Source organism: Leucopleurus acutus, assembly GCF_964270905.1.
Source record: "Leucopleurus acutus genome assembly, chromosome: 12".
NCBI classification, from domain to species: domain Eukaryota; kingdom Metazoa; phylum Chordata; class Mammalia; order Artiodactyla; family Delphinidae; genus Leucopleurus; species Leucopleurus acutus.
In genome coordinates, this window is record NC_139154.1 from 65,864,873 (window position 1) to 65,884,597 (window position 19,725).

Here is a 19,725-nt window from a genome sequence, read left to right on the forward strand (position 1 = left end):
TTTCCTCATCTACAAAATAAGGAGAATAAGAGCTAACTTGCAGGGTTCTGAGGTGGAAATGAGGATTCAGTGAGGTAACCAAGCTATGTAAAGCCCCTTGTGCTTGATATTAGCCGTTCAAGAGATGGTTAGTTTAATTGCTGTTATTCATATTATTTTGACTATTCTGACGCAGGCTGTGAGCCTTGTTAGCTCTTTAAGGAACAGCAGTAGAGCACAGGAATGGCCCACAGGGCATGGGCTCTGGGCATACAATCTGTATCAGGCAAGTTATTGAAACTCTCTGCCTCAGTTTACCCATCTGCATAATGGGGCTACTGATGGACCCTACTTAACGGAGCTGTTGTGAAGATGGAATGAGTTAATGCACATAAAGCTGTTAAAACAGCACCTGGCACATGGTGGGGGTCCAGATGTCCACTGTTGTTATATGTTGTGTAGATCATTTCCAAAGATGGCTGCAACAATCCCACCCATCCCACATGGAGTCTGTTTCCCTTCCGCTTGAATCTGGGCTGATCCTAGGGTAGAAATGACATTCTGGGACTTCTGGGCCTTAACAGTCCTTGCAGCTTCCATTTTTGACTTCTAGGAAACTAGTTTCCATGGAAAGAACTCTGGGCTAACCTGTTGGAGAGGCCACATGGAGAGAGTGTGGAAGATAAAAAGCCACATAGGAAAGAACCAAGACACCGCAGTAGACAGCCAGAATCCAGATATGTGAGTAAGGCCATCTCGATTCTTAAGACGCCACGGCTGACCGCAGGAGAAGCAAAGATGAGTGTTGCAGCCGAGCCGTGCCTAAATTCCTGCCTCAGAATCCTGCACAATCAAATGACCGCTCTTCTATGCCGTTGGGTTTGGGGTGGTTTGCTACACAGCAATAGGTTACAGCAATATGTATATATTTATATGTACATAAAATAACTAACTACGTAAAACAGACACACACACATGACTGCATCCATTATGTGCTGATTTTCTAGTTTCATTCTCACAGGCCAACCTTATGCCCCAGTTCTTAACAGCTCCTTTATATCTCACCTATACAATCAATGAGGGAGCTGATATTTTCTGGTAATGAATCAAAAGAGTGAAATAATCCAGAAAAGGTGAGAAGGTGTGGTCTCTGCTCTTGAGAAACTTAAAGTTAAAATGGCTTAAAAAAATAATAATAAAGGGGGCTTCCCTGGTGGCGCAGTGGTTGAGAGTCCGCCTGCTGATGCAGGGGACACGGGTTCGTGCCCCAGTCTGGGAAGATCCCACATGCCGCGGAGCGGCTGGGCCCGTGAGCCATGGCTGCTGAGCCTGCGTGTCCGGAGCCTGTGCTCCGCAACGGGAGAGGCCACAACAGTGAGAGGCCCGCGTACCGCACACACACACACACACACACAAAAGTACCATGGAATACAGAATAAAAAACCCAATCCCTCACATTTGCATAATGTTTTGGCCTTTCTAGGAATCATCAGAAATCACATGATTTTCCTTCAAAGCATCTAAGAGCAAACAGTTAACACTGGCTGACCATTTCCTATCTGCCTGGCACTCATCCAAGCATTTACATGTTTTCATAATGAAACAAGTTGTACTTTCCAGAAATGGCTGCCATGGGACTTCCCTGGCAGTCCAGTTAAGACTCCACACTTTCACTGCAGGGGGCACGGGTTCAATCCCTGGTCAGGGAAATAAGATCCCACAGGCCACGCAGCACAGCCAAAAAAAAATCAAAAAAAAAACCAACAACAAAAATGGTTGCCACAATACATCCCATCCTACATGCTCTTCTTATGACATGATGTTGCCATTCCTCTCATTGAGGTGGGATCTGTGTCCCTTCCCTTGAATCTAGACGAGCCTTTGTGACTGCCTTGACCAGGAGACCATGTCACAAGTGAAGCCAAATGACTTTCAAGTTTGTCATAAAAATGCCACGCTCTTCTGCCTTGCTTTCTTGTTTGGGAACCAGTTGCCATGCTGTGAGGAAGCCCAGGCCACATGAAAAGACGACATGCAGGTGTTTCAGCCGACAAGTCCATCTGGGATCCCAGCCAACAGGGCAGGTATGAACAGCCACACATGTGAGCGAGGAAAACTTTGAGATGCTTCTAGCTCTAGCTAAGGCCAATGCCTGGCTGACACTGCATGAGAAACCCTGAGCAAGAACCACTAGCTGAGACAGGGAATAATAAAATGCTTGTTGTTTTAAGCCACAGAATTTTGAGGTGATTTGTTACACAGCAATAGATAACAAAGACACATGGTTGTTTCGATGATGATTTGATTCCCTATGTCCCCTACTGAAGCGTAAGCTAAAAGAAAGTGGGAACTGAGCTCCTCTTATCCACGGCTGTATCCCTAGGATCTAGCAGAGAACACTCGCTCATTAAGAATTTGTTAAATGAAGGAACATGTCATTGCTCTTGATTCTTACAAACCACTGGAAGAGGTCAGTAAGGTAGGCACTCGTATATTTGTAGATAAGGAAAACAGCCCAGAGACATCAAGTGACTTGCCTAAAACTACACATCCAGCAACTGTAAGAGTAAGACTAGACCCCTAGGACTTCCCTGGTGGCACAGGGGTTAAGAATCTGCCTTCCAATGCCGGGGACACGGGTTTGAGCCCTGGTCCAGGAAGATCCCACATGCTGCAGAGCAACTAAGCCCGTGCACCACAACTACTGAGCCTGCACTCTAGAGCCCACGAGCCACAACTACTGAGACTGTGTGCCACAACTACTGAAGCCTGCACGCCTAGAGTCTGTGCTCTGCAATAAGAGAAGCCACAGCAATGAGAAGCCTGTGCACCGCAACGAAGAGTAGCCCCCGCTCTCCGCAACTAGAGAAAGCCTGTGCTCAGCAATGAACACCCGATGCAGCCAAAGATTAATTAATTAATTTAAAAAAAAGACTAGATCCCTAGTCTCCTGACTCCTCCAACTGGTGTGCTTTCCCCTGTGCCATGCTGATGTCAAGCAGATCCCATGTACATAGCTCTGTGTAACTGTCCTAAAGTGGGTGGTACCTGGAATGATGGTGACCAGATGAATCCAAGCCTGGCATCCTTCCTGGAACAGGTAGTCTTTACATTAGATGTTGAAGCAAGCATGGAATATGGCATGACTCTGAGAACTGAAGAGCGAATTCCAGGGGGAGAAGAAGCATTCTGAATGACTTAAGAGTCTAAGTGAACTGGGCACGTGTAGAGTTGGCAGTGGCTTTGCTAGTTAAAAGAGAATGGGCATGAGAAGTCTGGCATGAGTAAAGATAGGGAATCAAGGGCTCTAGGTTGGGGGGCTCCTCTACTGAGCTTGACATCTGCAGAAACCCCGAGTTGTCCTCCTCCTGGCCCAAAGTAACTGGCTATCCGAAGGGGGATGCTGGCCCCAGAAAGGGATCTCTGTTCCTAGCGCACCACAACACAGATGAGGAAGATGACATGACTCCATCCGTCCTGAATACAGAGGTGAAAGACCAGGGGAGGGGAGAAATGCTCTGCGTTTTCTCCGCTATTCCTTCTCTTCTAGGCTTCCTGAATTTGACAGTCTCCATTTTATTACCAATGGAGGGAAAAATGACAACTAGGATTTCTTTTGAATCTTGGCAACAGAGCTCAGGCTTTTATTAGCATGCAGTAAAAATGGCATTGGCCTCAGGAACAATCAAATTAAATCCTGGTTGGCTTGGAGTTTGACATCTTAGCCTTTGGAAGTTCACTTACCAAGTGATTTACTTCCTTAGCTCCTTTAACCCAATGTACTCAGCAGCTGACCTTCCAGTGGTTGCCATTTATCTTACCTCAGTGATACAGATCACAGACAGACCTGAACATGGGTCTCAGAAATGATTCATAAAGATTAAACATGTTTTAGACATGCACACCATGGAGCAGTGAGAGGCAGCTTGGGGGATAAGAGTGCTGGGGTGGTCTCAGGAGTTTGGGAGGCCAGTCCTGACCGTGCCCGAAACTTCTGGAAGCCTCAGTTTTTCCATCTGTCAAAATGGGAATTGTGTCACATTAGCATGGAGGACTACTCCCTAAAAATAAAATTCCATACTAAAGTATTTAACTTGTCTCCATAAGAACGTACTGAGTACTTTCCATGAAGAGATTGAGATCCCCAGTGGATTATACAATGGAGTCCCTGTTCTCAAGACTCCCTGTCTACTAGGGGAGATAAGACACATATAGAACAGCAGCCAATAAAGGCAGGCAAGAGTAGCAGAATGAACTGTAGAGGCAATAAATGCTGTGATCAGTAAAGGAGGCTGCATGGAGGAGGTGAGACTTGATGTGGGCCTTGAAGGTTAGGCAAAATGTAGGTGGACAGACAAGAGTCATATGGATTTAATGTACAGCAAAATCTGCAATACTTAGTTTATTATTACATAAACATTAGTATATTTACAGCCATAGCATATTCAAAATATGAAACTGCTATGTGGGTAGATTACTGTTTGTTTAAAAATATTTGCTACCGCCCCTACACTGCCCCTTCCTGGTTCTCTTCCCTATAGGAAGAGTATACCTCCTGCCCCACTGATGTCAGTGTTGAATGTGACTTCATTTCCCAATGGAAGTGATGTACATCATAAAGCTTTGAGAGCCACTGAGTGGTTCCTCATTGTTCTTTTCCTCTCCCAGAAGGTAAACATGCCTCAGAGAGGTTCTGCCTCTATAACCCGAGTCTAAGAATGAAGACATGGAACAGAGTTGAATAATGAACAAGTAATATGAGCGAGAAATCACCCTTTGTGATTGGGATTGCCTGTTACACAGAATAATTTAGTCTAAGCTGACCAACGCAAGCTTCGTGCAGAAAAAGCTGACATCGTCAGTGTAAAATAAAACATGCGCTCCTCCTGCATGTCTCTTATACTCTCAATACTCCATTACAACACTGTTACACTTCTGACACCAGGTGTGTGGGTTTTCTGCACACCAAACTATCCGGATTTGCAGGGGAGGGATAAATTAGGAGTTTGGGATTAACATATACACACTACTATATACTAAATAGATAACCAACAATGACCTACTGCATAGTACAGGGAGCTATACTATAAGGGAAAAGAATCTGAAAAAGAATATTATATATATATATAATATATATATATATACACACAGACATATATATAAAACTGAATCACTGTGCTGTATACCTGAAACTAACACAACATTGTAAATCAACTATGCTTCAAAAAATGTATACATATATATATATACATATACATATTTATATAAAAAATTTTAAAAAACCAGTTCTGTGACACCAGCAGGGTATCCTTCAATTTAATTGAATTCTGACACTATTTACCTGGAGATAGTATCAGATCCCACAGGCTAAAGGCTCAGTCCCACAAGATTGTCCCCCATTCCTTTTTCAGATACCAGTTGCAAGTCCAGGTTGTCACTGTGCTTCTGAATGACCAGCTATATAGATCAGAGATTCCCACAACCCCCTCCTCAGGCTTGATTCATTTGCTAGAGAGGTTCACAGAACTCAGGCTCAGGAAAACATTTTACTTACTAGATCACTGGTTTATTATAAAAGGATATAACTCAGGAAGAGACAGATGGAAGAGATACACAGGGTAAGATACATGGGAAAGGATACAGAGCCTCCTTGCTCTCTGGGGGGGCCACTCTCTCGAATCTCCACGTGTTCACCAACCTGAATGGTCTCTGGACCCTTTTGGGTCCAGAGAGGACCCTTTTGGGTCCTTTTGGGTCTTAAGGAGTTTTCATTACAGAGGCACGATTGATTAAATTATTGATCATTGGTGATTGAATTCAGTCTCCCCCAGAGGGGGAGGGGGAGCTAAAAGTTGCAACCCTCTAATCACATTGGTTCCCCTGGCAACCAGCCCCCATCATTAGGTTACCTATGGGCTTTCTAAAAGTCACCACATTAACATAAACTCAAAAGTGGTTGAAAGAGGCTTGTTATGAATAACAAAATGCACCTTTATCATTCTAATCACTTAGGAAATTAAGGTTTTTAAGGAGTTCTTAGCCCAGAAAAGGAAGAAGAAGAAAGATATATTTCTTGTTATAAATTACAGTATCATGATTAGTTACTTATTGACCACCTACACTGTATGAAGCCCCTCAGGAGGAGCTGGAAATGATAATGATGATTTTTTTTTTAAATCAGTAAAAGTATTCATAACTACCCTCAGTATTGAACTTCACAGTTCACAGAACACTAGCGTACATTATCTCAGCCAGACCCGAGGACAGCTGAAGTTCAAAGAGATTAAAGGCTCACCCTAGTTCACACAGCCCAAATGTAGACCAGCCCCAAGCCAAGCTGGATCTTGGGACTCCCAATCCTATGCTTTAAAAGCACCTATGATGGGACTTCCCTGGTGGCACCGTGGTTAAGGCTCTGCACTCCCAATGCAGGGGACCCAGGGTCCGTCCCTGGTCAGAGAACTAGATCCCACATGCATGCCGCAACTAAGAGGTCTCATGCCACAACTAACGAGCCCGCATGCCGCAACAAAGACCCAGTGAAACCAAATAAATATATATTTAAAAAAAAGTAACATGGGGCTTCCCTGGTGGCGCAGGGGTTGAGAGTCCGCCTGCCGATGCAGGGGACACGGGTTCGTGCCCCGGTCCGGGAGGATCCCACATGCCGCGGAGCGGCTGGGTCCGTGAGCCATGGCCGCTGAGCCTGCGCGTCCGGAGCCTGTGCTCCGCAACGGGAGAGGCCCGCGTACTGCAAAAAAAAAAAAAAAAAAAAAAAAAAAAAAAGTAACAAACCTAGTTTAAAATGAAGAAAATATTTGATTCTAAAAACAAAACATAAAAAAAGCACTTATGATGTACACATTGCTACATTTAAAATAGATAACCAACAAGGACCTACAGTATAGCACAGGGAACTCTGCTCAATATTCTGTAATAACTTAAATGGAAAAGAATTTGAAAAAGAATAGATATATGTATAACCAAATCACTCTGCTGTACACCTGAAACTAACACAACATTGTTAATCAACTATACTCCAATATAAAATAAAAATTAAAATGAAAGAAAAGAAAAGCACCTACAACCCAGTCCCTGGCCTGAGGGAGCTTAGAGCAAAGGTCGGAGTTGAGACCGCCTCACAGGTGCTCCAGCACCACCAGGAAGCTTGGGCTAAAAGCCAGCCTAGCTCTCAGGACAGAGTTGGATCTGTCTCCAGCGGCCCTAGAGCTCAGCCAACAGCTCTGGGGCTACAGGCTCCCCTGGAAGATCTCCTTCCTCTCCAGTCCACTTTACAAGCTAATTCTGAAGGATTTACTTACCTTGGTGAGGGGGTCAAACCACTTCCTTGAAATGGTCTCTGCAACTGCCCCCTCCCTTCAGTCTGATTTATTTTCTGTGATAAGCCCTGGGGTTGGGATGCAAGGAGTGAGGGACTTAACATCAGAGGAAGGCAGAAAATGAAGGAAAGGAGAGACGGGGGAACAAAGAATAAAGGAAAAAATAAACAAAATGAGCTCCCTACATGTAACCTGGGAGGTTCCTACGGCTCTGAGGAAACGGAGGTCCTCTGCCCTCTTCCACTCCCATACTACACCTTTACCTTTCTGGGGTCCTACATCCTGAGTGAGGCTCCCCAGTTATGAAATGCAGAAGTTGCAGAACCAAACCTGGTAAGTGAGGCCAGCACCCAAGCTGGCTTGATATGAAAGTGTAAGTGCATCTCCCACTGCTTTCGCTCTCCACTCCTGCACCCCACAGCCTCAGGGCTGGGCTTCACCCTGTGGTTTGGTTTGACCAGAGCAGGTGACTGGGAACTATTAGGGTACTGCTGTTCCTCTCCTAGCTTCTGGGACCACTGACTGACGGATGAATGCTGGGGATCAGAGTGCCTTCCCCACTCAAATTTGACTCTTACTGGATTGCAGCCTCCTTTGGGCACAGCCTTTCATGCATAATGAAAATGAGTTGAGTTCACATACACCCTGTTCTGAGCACTTATTATGTGCCACACACTGTTCTGAGTTCTTTATATGGAATTAACTCAATTAATAATCACCCCTCCTACTATTATCTCCGTATTACAGATGAGAAAACTGAAAAATTCTGGTACTATCTGTAGTGAAATGATCAAAGGAGGTGTCCTTAAGACGCCTGAAGGAGCGTAGGAGATTGGAAGGACCAAACCTGACCAAGTGTTTGGCGATCTGGTAAATAAAGGGCAAGCTGGCTGGATGTCCTGAGCCAACCCCTTTTTCTCCAGCGAAAAAGAAATTCACCTGAGGGGGACTTCCCTGATGGTCCAGCAGTTAAGACTCCACCTTTCAATGCAGGGGGTGTGGGTTTGATCCCCGGTCGGGGAGCTAAGATCTCACAGGCCTTGTGGCCAAAAAACCAAAACAGAAGCAATATTGTAACAAATTCAATAAAGACTTAAAAAAAAAAATGGTCCACATCAAAAAAATCTTAAAAAAAAAAAAAGAAATTGGGCTTCCTTGGTGGCACAGTGGTTGAGGGTCCGCCTGCCGATGCAGGGGACACGGGTTCGTGACCCGGTCCGGGAGGATCCCACATGCCGCAGAGCGGCTGGGCCCATGAGCCATGGCCGCTGAGCCTGTGCGTCTGGAGCCTGTGCTCCACAACGGGAGAGGCCACAACAATGAGAGGCCCGCGTACCGCAAAAAAAGAAAGAAAGAAAGAAAGAAAGAAATCCACCTGAGTGATGGGCTATCCAGAAAGAGAGTTGAATTAGGAGTTGGGGGACCTAGGACCCAAGTCATGAACCTGTCCCTGATCAATAGAGTGACCTTGAACAAGTCATGTTACCTCTCTGAGCCCAGGTTCCCTACCAGTGAAGTGGGAATTGGAGTTGGGAGGCCAGCTCACCTCCTTTGATCATTTCACTGCAGATAGTAATGGCCCCAGAATTGGTCAGTGTCCTCATCTGCAGTAGGGGTGGGAGTTATGACCTAAGGTTCAATGACGCCTCTAATTGCTGGCTCTGAGCTCCGCAGAGCAGCTGGCAGTGGCGTTCCTGGGAAATGAGCTGGAGGCTGCTACAGTTTGGCAATTTCCCTGAACAGCTGGTGTGGAGAGCAGGGAGGGCAGGACAACCTCTGAGACTCTGGCCAACTGCAGTGTATATTAAGGGCAACCCAGATGGCCGCTAGCCAACAACCCGTGCTGTGTAATTTGCAAGCCGTACTTTCTCCTTCTGAAGGTCTCTCTCTCCAGGATATGGGGAAGGAAGTCTGTCCCTTTCCACTTCTGCACCTGCGCACCTGAGCACCTGAGCAAGGCCTCAGCCCGAGCCTCTATCGTCCCCTGGATCCCATGAGTCTCCTCCTTCCCCAAGGCCAATCTGTGGCCCCTCACGTGGGCTCCAGGACCACCATGCCTCCTTGAACAGGCTTTAGAGCAGGGGGTCGAAAGGAAAAGCACATTCTCCTGCCCCACCTTTGTTCCAAATGTGGATACGGGCTCTTATTTTTTTTTTTTAAGGCTGTAAGGTTAAGAAAACCGCTGAAGGCTTGGGGTTGACAAAAGAGAGTTAAAATTACACAAGGAAAACAATTAAGTTGGAGATTGCCTACAGGCTCTCCTAGAGTCCACTGACCCATGGCCTGGGGTGCCCTGCGTGCCTCCCCCCAGCCCCACACTGCCTTCCGGCCACCATCAGACTGCAGAGCTAACCTAACTCTCACAGGCAGGAGGGCCACTGGCCAGATCTCCCCTGCCTGGAGTTCAGGCCCCAACTCTGTTTTCCCCAAGAGAGAAGAGGAAAGCCTCTCTTCCACCACGTGAAAGTCTGCCATGAGTGGTGGTTCTGTCTGCCCACTAGAAAGAGAGCCTTCTGTATTGGTATGCATAACCATTGCTTTCCTCTTGTCTCAACCTGTCCATGCCGGAATAACGCCAACCTTCCCTCTGCATAATCAAAAAGCCCAGTGTTTTTCCCAAAATAAAAAGCAGTCTATTCCCTTAGGTGGATTTCCTTTTGTGCTCTTGCTAAACAGAAAACAGCTGAGGCTTTGAAATGACTGTGTCCCCTGCTTCAAGCCTTCTAGATTGCAGAGTCTGATACGAGAGCACCCCATCACACAAGTCATAATCAGACATGAGGAACCACATTTGGACCAGTCATGGTTGAAGGCAGAAGGTGCCCCGTAGCCTTCAGAAGCAGGTCCTTCTAAGAGTCAAGGTTTTAAACTAAGCATAGAATTAGAATGGCCTGCAAGTCTGTAGCACATGGCTTCATCAGCTAGCAGGACCAAATTACCCCTGTGTTTATTTTTTTAAAAAGGCATTGACCTATGAATAAACAGCACTTGACATTGAAAATTGCCACTTAAATACCCAGCTCCTCTTCCCGATTACAGCAGCCTTAGGAGCTCTTCCAAATTGTCACCTAGCATGAATATGACAGCAAACAATGCTTTAAAGGTAAGTAATCTGCTCTATAATTATTTTAGCTGCTGCAACTGCCAAGCAGCAGGATCACTTATGAGAAAGGCTGCAGTCGTCCCTTATTAAAGATGCATGAATATACAGTCTCTTGATTGTGGAAATAATCAGCAGACTATCTAATGCAACAAGACTTAGCCACAGAAGAATTAATTCGGGTGAAACTGATTAAGGAAAAGAGGGTAAAAATCTATCTGTGATGATTCAGGCTCCGATTAAACTTAAGCATTAATTCTCACATTCTTTTCAAATTAAGAGCCTCATCTAAATACTCTGCATTAATATTCCAACATACTCCGCTCTCCCTTAACCAAAGAGAAACACAGGCGTTTCTAATGAAAGCTAAAGATCCTGCTCTTGTTACCCATCAAGCCACTGCATCAAGATTTCAGGAGCCTGGAGCTTTTATTATTTAAATAAAAGACAGCTGGGGACGGGGAGTGAACTCAAATTCTTTGTGGTCTTGAGCACTTAGGACTTTCGTTGGGAGATTCTCTTAAAAGCTAAAGGAAGCATACAACACAACTAATTATATGATAGCTGCCAGAATTCTCTTTGTCTTGCGGTAACCTGCTTTGGTACAGATAAGGGGGCCTTGAAGGGGGTCATATATTCCATCCCTCTCCCTGAGACGGAGCTGTGTCAAACCAGAGACCCGTCCGTAATTATCTGCCGTCTCCTGAGAGGCGGCCGGGCACTGGGGCTCCACAACTCCCTTGGTAACGCGATCAGGCAGCTAATACATTCCCAGATCCTGCGCGCCCTCCCCCTCTTCCCCCAGCAGCCGTTTGAAGGATGTGAGGAGGAGCTTCCCGCATCATTGATTTTTCTCTTTTCACCTTTCTTCCACTAGGAGCCCGCTCCATGCTTCCTGGCTCTCCCTGTCTAAACCTCCAAACAGTGTTTCGGTTTCACAGGGTCACTGACCTTTCCGTGCTCCTCCAACGACTTCTATCTTTGCAGCTCTGCTTCCACCTGCCGCCTTGCCTTTAGTCCCATGGGCGTTATGGTTGAGTACATCCTTTGTCCGAGCGGGAACTCGAGGCTGAGAAGCAACCCAGACGGCTCGGAGCAGTCCCTCTGCCTGGGATGCATGCCCTCAGCACCATCCGGGGGACCCGCTGGTCCAGGTGCTCTGAGATGGAGGGCTCCGGGTTGCCAGCCTTATCGGAGACATGTGGGGAGACAGAAGTAAAGCAATTTCAAGCCCTTTGTTTAGCCTGAATAAGATCTGGTTTTCCTCTTTCGCAGCCCTGGGAGATAGTCATGGTTCCCATTTCACTCAGGAGACAGAGCTGCTTACAGAGGCCTTCAAGCAGAGTCTTCCTCCACCGTGGGGAATCCAGCCAGGTCCCCCCGGGGAGTTTACCAAGCATCACCCTGGGGAGAGGGCGGTCCAGACAGGGAGCAGCCTAAGGGGACCTGGGAGCAGCATGAATGTGGCAGGTTTCCCCTTCCCGGGCCTACAAGGGAGATCCCGTTTACATTTACGATAAAATGTTCACAGTGACCCTATCCCCACACAGCCCTACTTGCTGGTCTCAACTGCTTCTAGCATAGCTGGGCAGATGTCGGTGGAGGAATCCCAGGTAGGTCACCAAGGAGCTACAGGACTACGATTACTGAGAGCCTCAGGGAGAAGCCCAGTTACTCAGGGGAGCAGCCACACCATTCTGCAACCTGGCTCCACTACCCACACCTCCAGGTCCAGGTTCACCACAGGTGACTTTGAACAACAAAGGAGGAAAATGGCAAGGTGGCCAGGCCCTACCTCCTCTCAGAAAGCTCCTTCACATCTATGTGAATTCCTGGATGCAAATTGTTACGGGGGGGAGGGGCAGAGACCACCCCCCCCCAAAGCAGCCCAGCCCCAAATGCAAATAGTTATGGGGGAGGGGAGGGATGGTCACCCTAACAACATCCATCCACAGAGCCTGGAATCCCAGACTCAATGGAAGTGGCCATGCCCTGCATGAAAACTGCTACAGCTGGAGCCCATCTTCTCCCTCCTCTTTCTCCTCTACAGCCTCTCTTTCACACCATTCTTCTCCCAAATTTCCTTCAATTCGATTATTAGCAACCTGGTTCTGAGGACCTACCTGGGACTTTAACCTTGTCCTAGGAACTGAGGAGGATGCAAGAGATAAAGATGGGATCCCTGCCCTCGAGAATTTCACAGGGGCTTCCCTGGTGGCGCAGTGGTTGAGAGTCCGCCTGCCGATTCAGGGTACGCGGGTTCGTGCCCCGGTCCGGGAGGATCCCACATGCCGCGGAGCGGCTGGGCCCATGAGCCATGGCCGCTGAGCCTGCGCGTCCGGAGCCTGTGCTCCGCAACAGGAGAGGCCGCAACAGTGAGAGGCCCGCGTACCGCAAAAAAAAAAAAAAAGAAGAATTTCACAGGTTGGCAGGAGGATGACGTTAACTCAACCAAAGCAAGTGAAAGCCGTAGTAGATAGTGTATCATAAAGTATTAAATCAGGTGCCACCAATTTCACATTGAATGAAATCAGAGAAAGGGAGCAACCCTTGGGACGTGGGCCGGGGTGATCAGGAAGGCTCCTGGGAATAGGCGAGAGTTGAAGCTGAATTGGCATCACATGGATTGAGGGGAGAGAGGAAGGATTCCAGGGAAGCGTGGGTCTGCGCAAAGGCCCAGGCTGGAGGGCAGGTTAGGGAACACTTCGGCCTGGCTGGAGGGGAAAGTAATCCTGGGGAGTAAGAGAGCCAAGCTTTGCAGGCCTTGAATGCCAGCTTTAGAGGTTTGGGTTTTAGCCTAGACTGTTAGATCTCAAACTTTGGTGCGCTGCAGTGTTGCCTGCGGTACTGGTTAAAATAAGTTGCCCTGGCCCTGGCCCTTTATGTATGGGGCATTTTAAACAAGCATCCTAGGTGACTCTGATAGTGGCCCACAGTCAAGGTGGCTGCAGGTCCTCTCCTCGGCATTTTGTCCCTCCTGTGGGTAAAGATGGGCTTTGTTAGCACCATGGAAACCATGAGGCTACAGAGGATTCCCAGCTTCTGTTAGGATGTTGATCCTTGTCTCCTAGGAACCTGGAGGCTGGGGCAGTGGATAATTTTGACTACACAGTAGCCAAAGGGAAAGCAGTCCTGATGAAAAACAAAATAGAAGAGTTACACCTGTAGAACAGTGGAGAAGCTACCTTAGATCCTGGGACCCTGTGGGCCCCCTCTTAAGCTATCCCACTGAGTAAAAAGTGGAGCCAACAAAGAAGTTTGGTGGAGATATTTTTTATAAGATAAAGGTGTTCAGCTCTAGGTTTCTTTCAATAGCCATCGCCCCTTATCGTCATAACATGCATTGGGTCCCAGATCTGCCCTTTAATTCATGGATTTTATGGCAATTACTGGCCCTCCCTATTAAACCTACCTGCTCAGCTTCTCGATTTCTACTGGGAAATTTTCAAACCTAGAGAAAACTTGAAAAGATAATGCGGGAAAACCTATAAATCTTTCGTCTAGACTTACCGAGTGTTAACATTGTCATTTGTTTTTTTTTCTGTCTTTATACAAGTATATAAATATTTATATAAATATGCACATATTTATATACTATATACATACACTTTCTTTTTACAAAAGCATTTAAAATTCACAGATATCCTGACACTTCATCCTAAACACTTAAGAACCATTCCTCCAATAATTCCTCCTATAAGCGCAATATCCTTATCACACCTAAGAAATGTAACGTTGATACAGTAATATTAGCTTATAGAACATATTTAAATTTCTTTGATTCTCCCAAAATATTCTTTATGGCTTTTTAAAAAAAAAAAATCCAGGATACAATCAAGATTCACACAGTATATTTAATTGTCATGTCTCTTTAGTTTCCTTTAATCTAGAACAGTCTCCCTGCCTTTGTTGTTCTTGTTTATGACATTGGCATCTTTAAAGAGTCTTATAAAATGTCCCACAAACTGGATTTGTCTGATTTGATCCAGGCTAAATATTCCGAGGCAAGAATATACTACGAAAGTGAGGCAGTGTCCTTCCCGTGGCATGCCATGGTGTCAGGAGTCACGCCATGGCTGTTTGTCCCATTGGTGATGATGAGAAGTTGGATCACTTAGCGAAGGTGTGCACTGGACATTTTGACACCTGGTTTCATCTAAGTAAGCACCGCACGGATCTTATTGATCAATTCTGCCGGATTATAAAGTGCTTGAGGGCAAGAACTGAGTCTTCTCCTTTGGAAAAGAATGCTTTACAGTTTACCAGACTCTTTCATATAGATTATCCTATTTCCTCTTCAGACACACTGATGGAGAGATCTTTACTCCCATTTACAGGAGCGCAAAATTTCACAGTGCTTGGGAACCCTGATGTGGAATCCCAGACTTACCCTTTAGTTAATGGGTTTTATAGCAAGTTACTTAACCTCTCTTTTAATTCTCTGTTTGCTCAACTCTAAGATGGAGATAATAATATCTTCCTCCCAGAGTTGTTGTGGGGACTAAATGAGGGTACCAAAAAGAAAGTGTTCGACATAGGTCTTAGCACATAAAGAATGCTCAAAAGAATGAAAGTGTTGTATGGATAGAGCTAAACACATCACACACACAAACACTCAACATGCGTGTCTACACCAATACTCGGGGAGGTAAAGGTCTGCCTTGTGGTCACTCGGCTGAGCAAAGAGCAGAGCCTGGGTTCAAGCCCCATCCCCCTGACTCCAAATCCAAATTGCATCCCCATACTCCACACGCCATCCTGCGGCAATGCGCTAGCCAGCACGGCCACCTAGGAGCCATAGGATCAAAATCATACGAGTAGGGCTTCCCTGGTGGCGCAGTGGTTGAGAGTCCGCCTGCCGATGCAGGGGACACGGGTTCGTGCCCCGGTCCGGGAAGATCCCACATGCCGCGGAGCAACTAAGCCCGTGAGCCACGGCTGCTGAGCCTGCGCGTCCGCAGCCTGTGCTCCGCAACGGGAGAGGCCACAACGGTGAGAGGCCCATGTACCGCAAAAAAACAAAACAAAGCAAAACAAATCATACGAGTAGTGTGTGAAAACTAGACTTGATTTCAAACATCTTATTCACACCTAATTTCAAGATGCATGCAGCCAGGCACTATTGCTCTGATCATCCAGGGTTGGCCAAGGGGCCCCTCACTGATGCCCCTTCTTCTGCCATATATGGCCTTCAGCTCATCGCTGTGTCACTTGGCAATCTCATAACATCCCCGAACTCACCACATTGAACAGCAGTCACCGTGCTCCCGGATGCAGTGCATTGTGGCTGGAGATCACTGTGTGTTCAACCAGAAGGTTTCCCCTGCCCTGCCCCTGCAGAGCAATTGGTCTAGAGTAGGGGCAAGACTGGAGAATTGTCCTTGGTTAAAGTGGGGAGGCTTTAGGGTTCCAAGCCAGGCAGAGGTCCCTGAAAGTCCCCTATTGTTTTCACTGGAAATTCCCCTTCCTTCTTTCTACCCCAGCCCCAATCCCAGTCTACAGAGGGGAAAGCCAAGCAGCAGCAAACCATCGTTTTGAGCCAAAGGTCTTTATCCCATACGAACTAGGATGCGTCCAGTTAGGAACTAATCCCACCTGGCTGGGATGGTGAAGTGTGTGTTTGCTGTTCAGATGTGTGTTTGGGGTCCAGGGGAGGGAAAGATCACTTCTAATGAAGATTTCACGGAGATGGTGGGCCTTGGGGAAGAGTGGGTTGGAGCTGGATAGGAAGGAGGAGAAGGAGGAAGGGTCGTCCTTATTTGGGGGGGGGGGGTGACGCTTGGGGCACAGAGCATCAGTAAAGGCACAGAGGTAGGATAACAAAGGGCCTGGTCTGGGGATCGAGGGCAGGTGTGTGCTGGGCAAGAGTGGGAGACAGGCACTGAGCAGGCGTGAGCCGCTCCCTTTCAGGCGCAGAGCAGACTGTGGCTGTGGAGTGGCTGAATATTTCATTGATGGAAAATTGGATGTGGCTGTAGTACCCGGGATGCAGATTCTGATTTCATGGCCCGTGTACCCAGATGGCTGATTAGACCATCTCCTAATGGAGGGGGAGACACCGCCACCCTCCTCCCCCAAATTTCCCAGCCCAGGAGGGCACAGATACTGACCTTCCTTCCCAACACCTCCAGACCCACCTTGGCTCCAGTTACTCAACAGACATTATTTAGCACCCATTGTGTGCCAAGCATGATGTTAAGCACAAAGGAGACACAGATGCCTCTGCCCTGGGTGGCAGCTTGGGGACACAGACCCCCTAACAGGTCTCTAACTGTGGGAAGAACAAAGCACTGTAGAGGTCTGGGGGTGATTCAATTCCCTGGGCCTGAGACTTCACAGAGGACTGGCCCCCTGTGCTGATGGGTTCCCTAGACAGACAGGAAGGGAAAGGATGCTAAGCAGCATTTAGCGAGGACTTCATTTTGGCAAAGCACTGTGCTAGGAGTTTGTCCTATACTACAGCCTTCAATCCTCACAGTCATGGTAAAAATAGATATGCTAATTCCTAATTGTGTACACAAAAGGCATTTCTGGTGGGAACATGCACAGGAACACATGCGAAAGAACTTGGGAATATGGGGACCGTTTAGCAATTTGGAGAGGCGGAAGCATTGGAGGCTTAAGGGAAGGCTGGCAAGAAATGAGCCTAGGAAGGCAGACTGGGGCTTTTCACGTCAGGATAACAAATCTGGACTTTAGCCACTTGGCCGTGGAAAGCCTCTGAAGAGTAATGAGAGGACGGTGCCAAATGTCCCTCTAACTCTTTCTGCACTGATGGCCTCCCTGGTCCTGGTCTCCTCTCCAAATCCTAACCACAGCTCCTCATATCAACAGATACTGACTGTACACCTCGACTGTGGGCCAGGCGCTGTGCTGGGTGCTGGGCATGTGGCAGTGAACAAGACAAGGCCTAATGGAAGAGGGGGCAGTAAAGGGAGACAGACAATAAGACAATACCTAGTAAACAAATACACAAATAAATAAAAGATCATGATAGGTGCTATGACAAAAATAAAACACATAAAGGGGACAGAGAGAGTTGGGGGCGGGGAGGGGAGGCTGTTTTTAGTTGTTTTCTCTCCTGTCCATGGAGCTCCGGTTGGTATGGGGAACAGGGGTCTTAGAACAGGGAACTGGGTGGGGGGTGGTCAATTTCCCCCATCGCAAATTCTCTTCTGAAAGGAAATTAAGTTCTTAGAGAACCATGGTCCATGCTTCCAACATTCCTGGGCCACTGATGCTGCCTCTCCCCAAGACCCAGGCAAAGAGCACCTAACTTTATAAACCAGCGAGAGGCGTGGGCTGGGGCAGCCAGGGCGAGCAGTGCCTGAATCCCAGAGCTGGAAAGGAGGACCGCAGAGACCACACAGAACAGATGGTAGATGTTTGGAACCCATTTCCAGAGATGGGTTTCTTTCCCTTCACCCATGAGCCGCTACAGAATTTCATCTTCTTGGCAGCCAACAGGGTTCTTCTTTCTCTGAACCGACCCCTCTGCTTCAGGGCCCAGTCTTGGCCATTCCTCACAGGCAGGGAGAAGACAGACTTAAACCCAGGCCAGTGGTCCTCAGAGAAACCAAGTCTGTCTGAGTCATCTCTTCACAAGCTCACAAAATCCTGAGCCCTTTCAACATCTCTGATTACCCGCCCTTGGTGGCCAGATCGATGTTTGTCCTGAGAGTGAGGGAGGAGTACGTGGGATACTGGTGGGGGGGTGGGAGGGGGAGCTTATCATGCCCCAGTTTCTGGAACATGGAGCTGGAAAAGCCAGGAGGGCTACGCTGTGGACCTAGAAAGCCCAAGGAGGGGCCCTCAAAAATGAGCCGAGTGTCAGAACTGGAACAGACCTGATGGGACGGGGGTCTACACACCTGAAGGGGATGGCGAGCAGGTCAGACTGGTGGGGCTGGATCCCAAGCAGGGCCATCCCGGAAGGAGATTGGGAAACGAGCAGATGCTAGGCGAGGCTTGGAACAAGAGCCTAGCTCATGACTGCATCAACCTGGAGGGAGGAGGGAACAGGTTGGGGAAGGGAAGGGTGAGGTTGGGCCCTGGACAGCCTGCGGGCCCGAGGCTGTGTCGGGGTCTGGACTAAAGTTAAGACGTTCTCCTAAATACAGAGAAGGAGGCAATCCATGTTGGCCGTCAGTGTCTTTCATCCCTCAGAATAATCCCACTGGGTCTGGTCTTATCACAGCATTTTTGCCCTCCTGCAAACATGGAGACAATCTGGGGCCCTGGAAAATAATTTGGTAGCCCCCTCACGTGCTTAGAGGACCTCTTTCCACCTTTCCACTCTCCCTGGGGGATTTCCTAAAGCCCAGCCTTCTGAGAGCTGACAAGAAAGGAGAGCGTTTTCTTGATTTCACAGAGCAGAGCATTACGCCTACCTACCAAAGCTCCAGATGATGCAGAATTTGAGGCCGTGTGTGTGAAAGAGTGCAAATCCATCCTCACAATTTTTCTGAGATTCCATCTCAAGCATCCTTAGGCTGAATAATGAGGAATTCAGCACTCTTCCCTACCCCCTTCTCACTCTCTCTCCACACACACACACACACACACACACACACACACACACACACACACACCCTCCCCCGCACCCATCTCAGAATCTTCTCTTTTTTCTGCCGCAGTCTCTGCTTCCTTCTCCTCCTTCCCACCTCCCATCTCAGCAGGAACACACCAGGACCAGCAGCCTCCCAACCACAGGAACAGGTTTCTCAGAAGGAGTAGTTAATGCAGACCTGACCACAAAGTCAGTGCTGCCCTAAGCCCATGTCTCAGTCTCACCACGTCTAATGTAACCCAAGGAATGACGCAATTGCATCTTGCAGCTTTTACCCAAACAGGGCCTGGGGTTGCCCTGGAGAGCTGGCTCTGCTGCTGTTTTAGGAGCCGACCTCACTTCTTGTGGCAGGAGCCGCTTGGTCCCTTCCCAGGCATCAGCTGCTCCCATGGGCTTGGGAAGGGCACTTATAAAATGGGGATTCATAAACAGGCTGCAGAGGGTCCCCAAACTGAATGCACACGTGTGCGTATGTGCATTTTTCCTGGGGACGAAGATCTGTTAGTTCTGTCTGATTCTCAAAGGAATCAGAGACCCTCCGAATGGTTTTACTAGTCTGGGGCAATAGGTAAAACAAGGATTTGAAATTCGCCTCCTCTCATTTCGCTCCCCAGTGCGTGTGAGTTTTACGCAATTCCTCATCTAAAAGGGAAGCCTGAGCCCATGGAAGTCGGGGGTTTAACATCCTGAATATACAGTTCTTTGGATAGTCACCAAAAGAAGATCTGAGCAGGAGA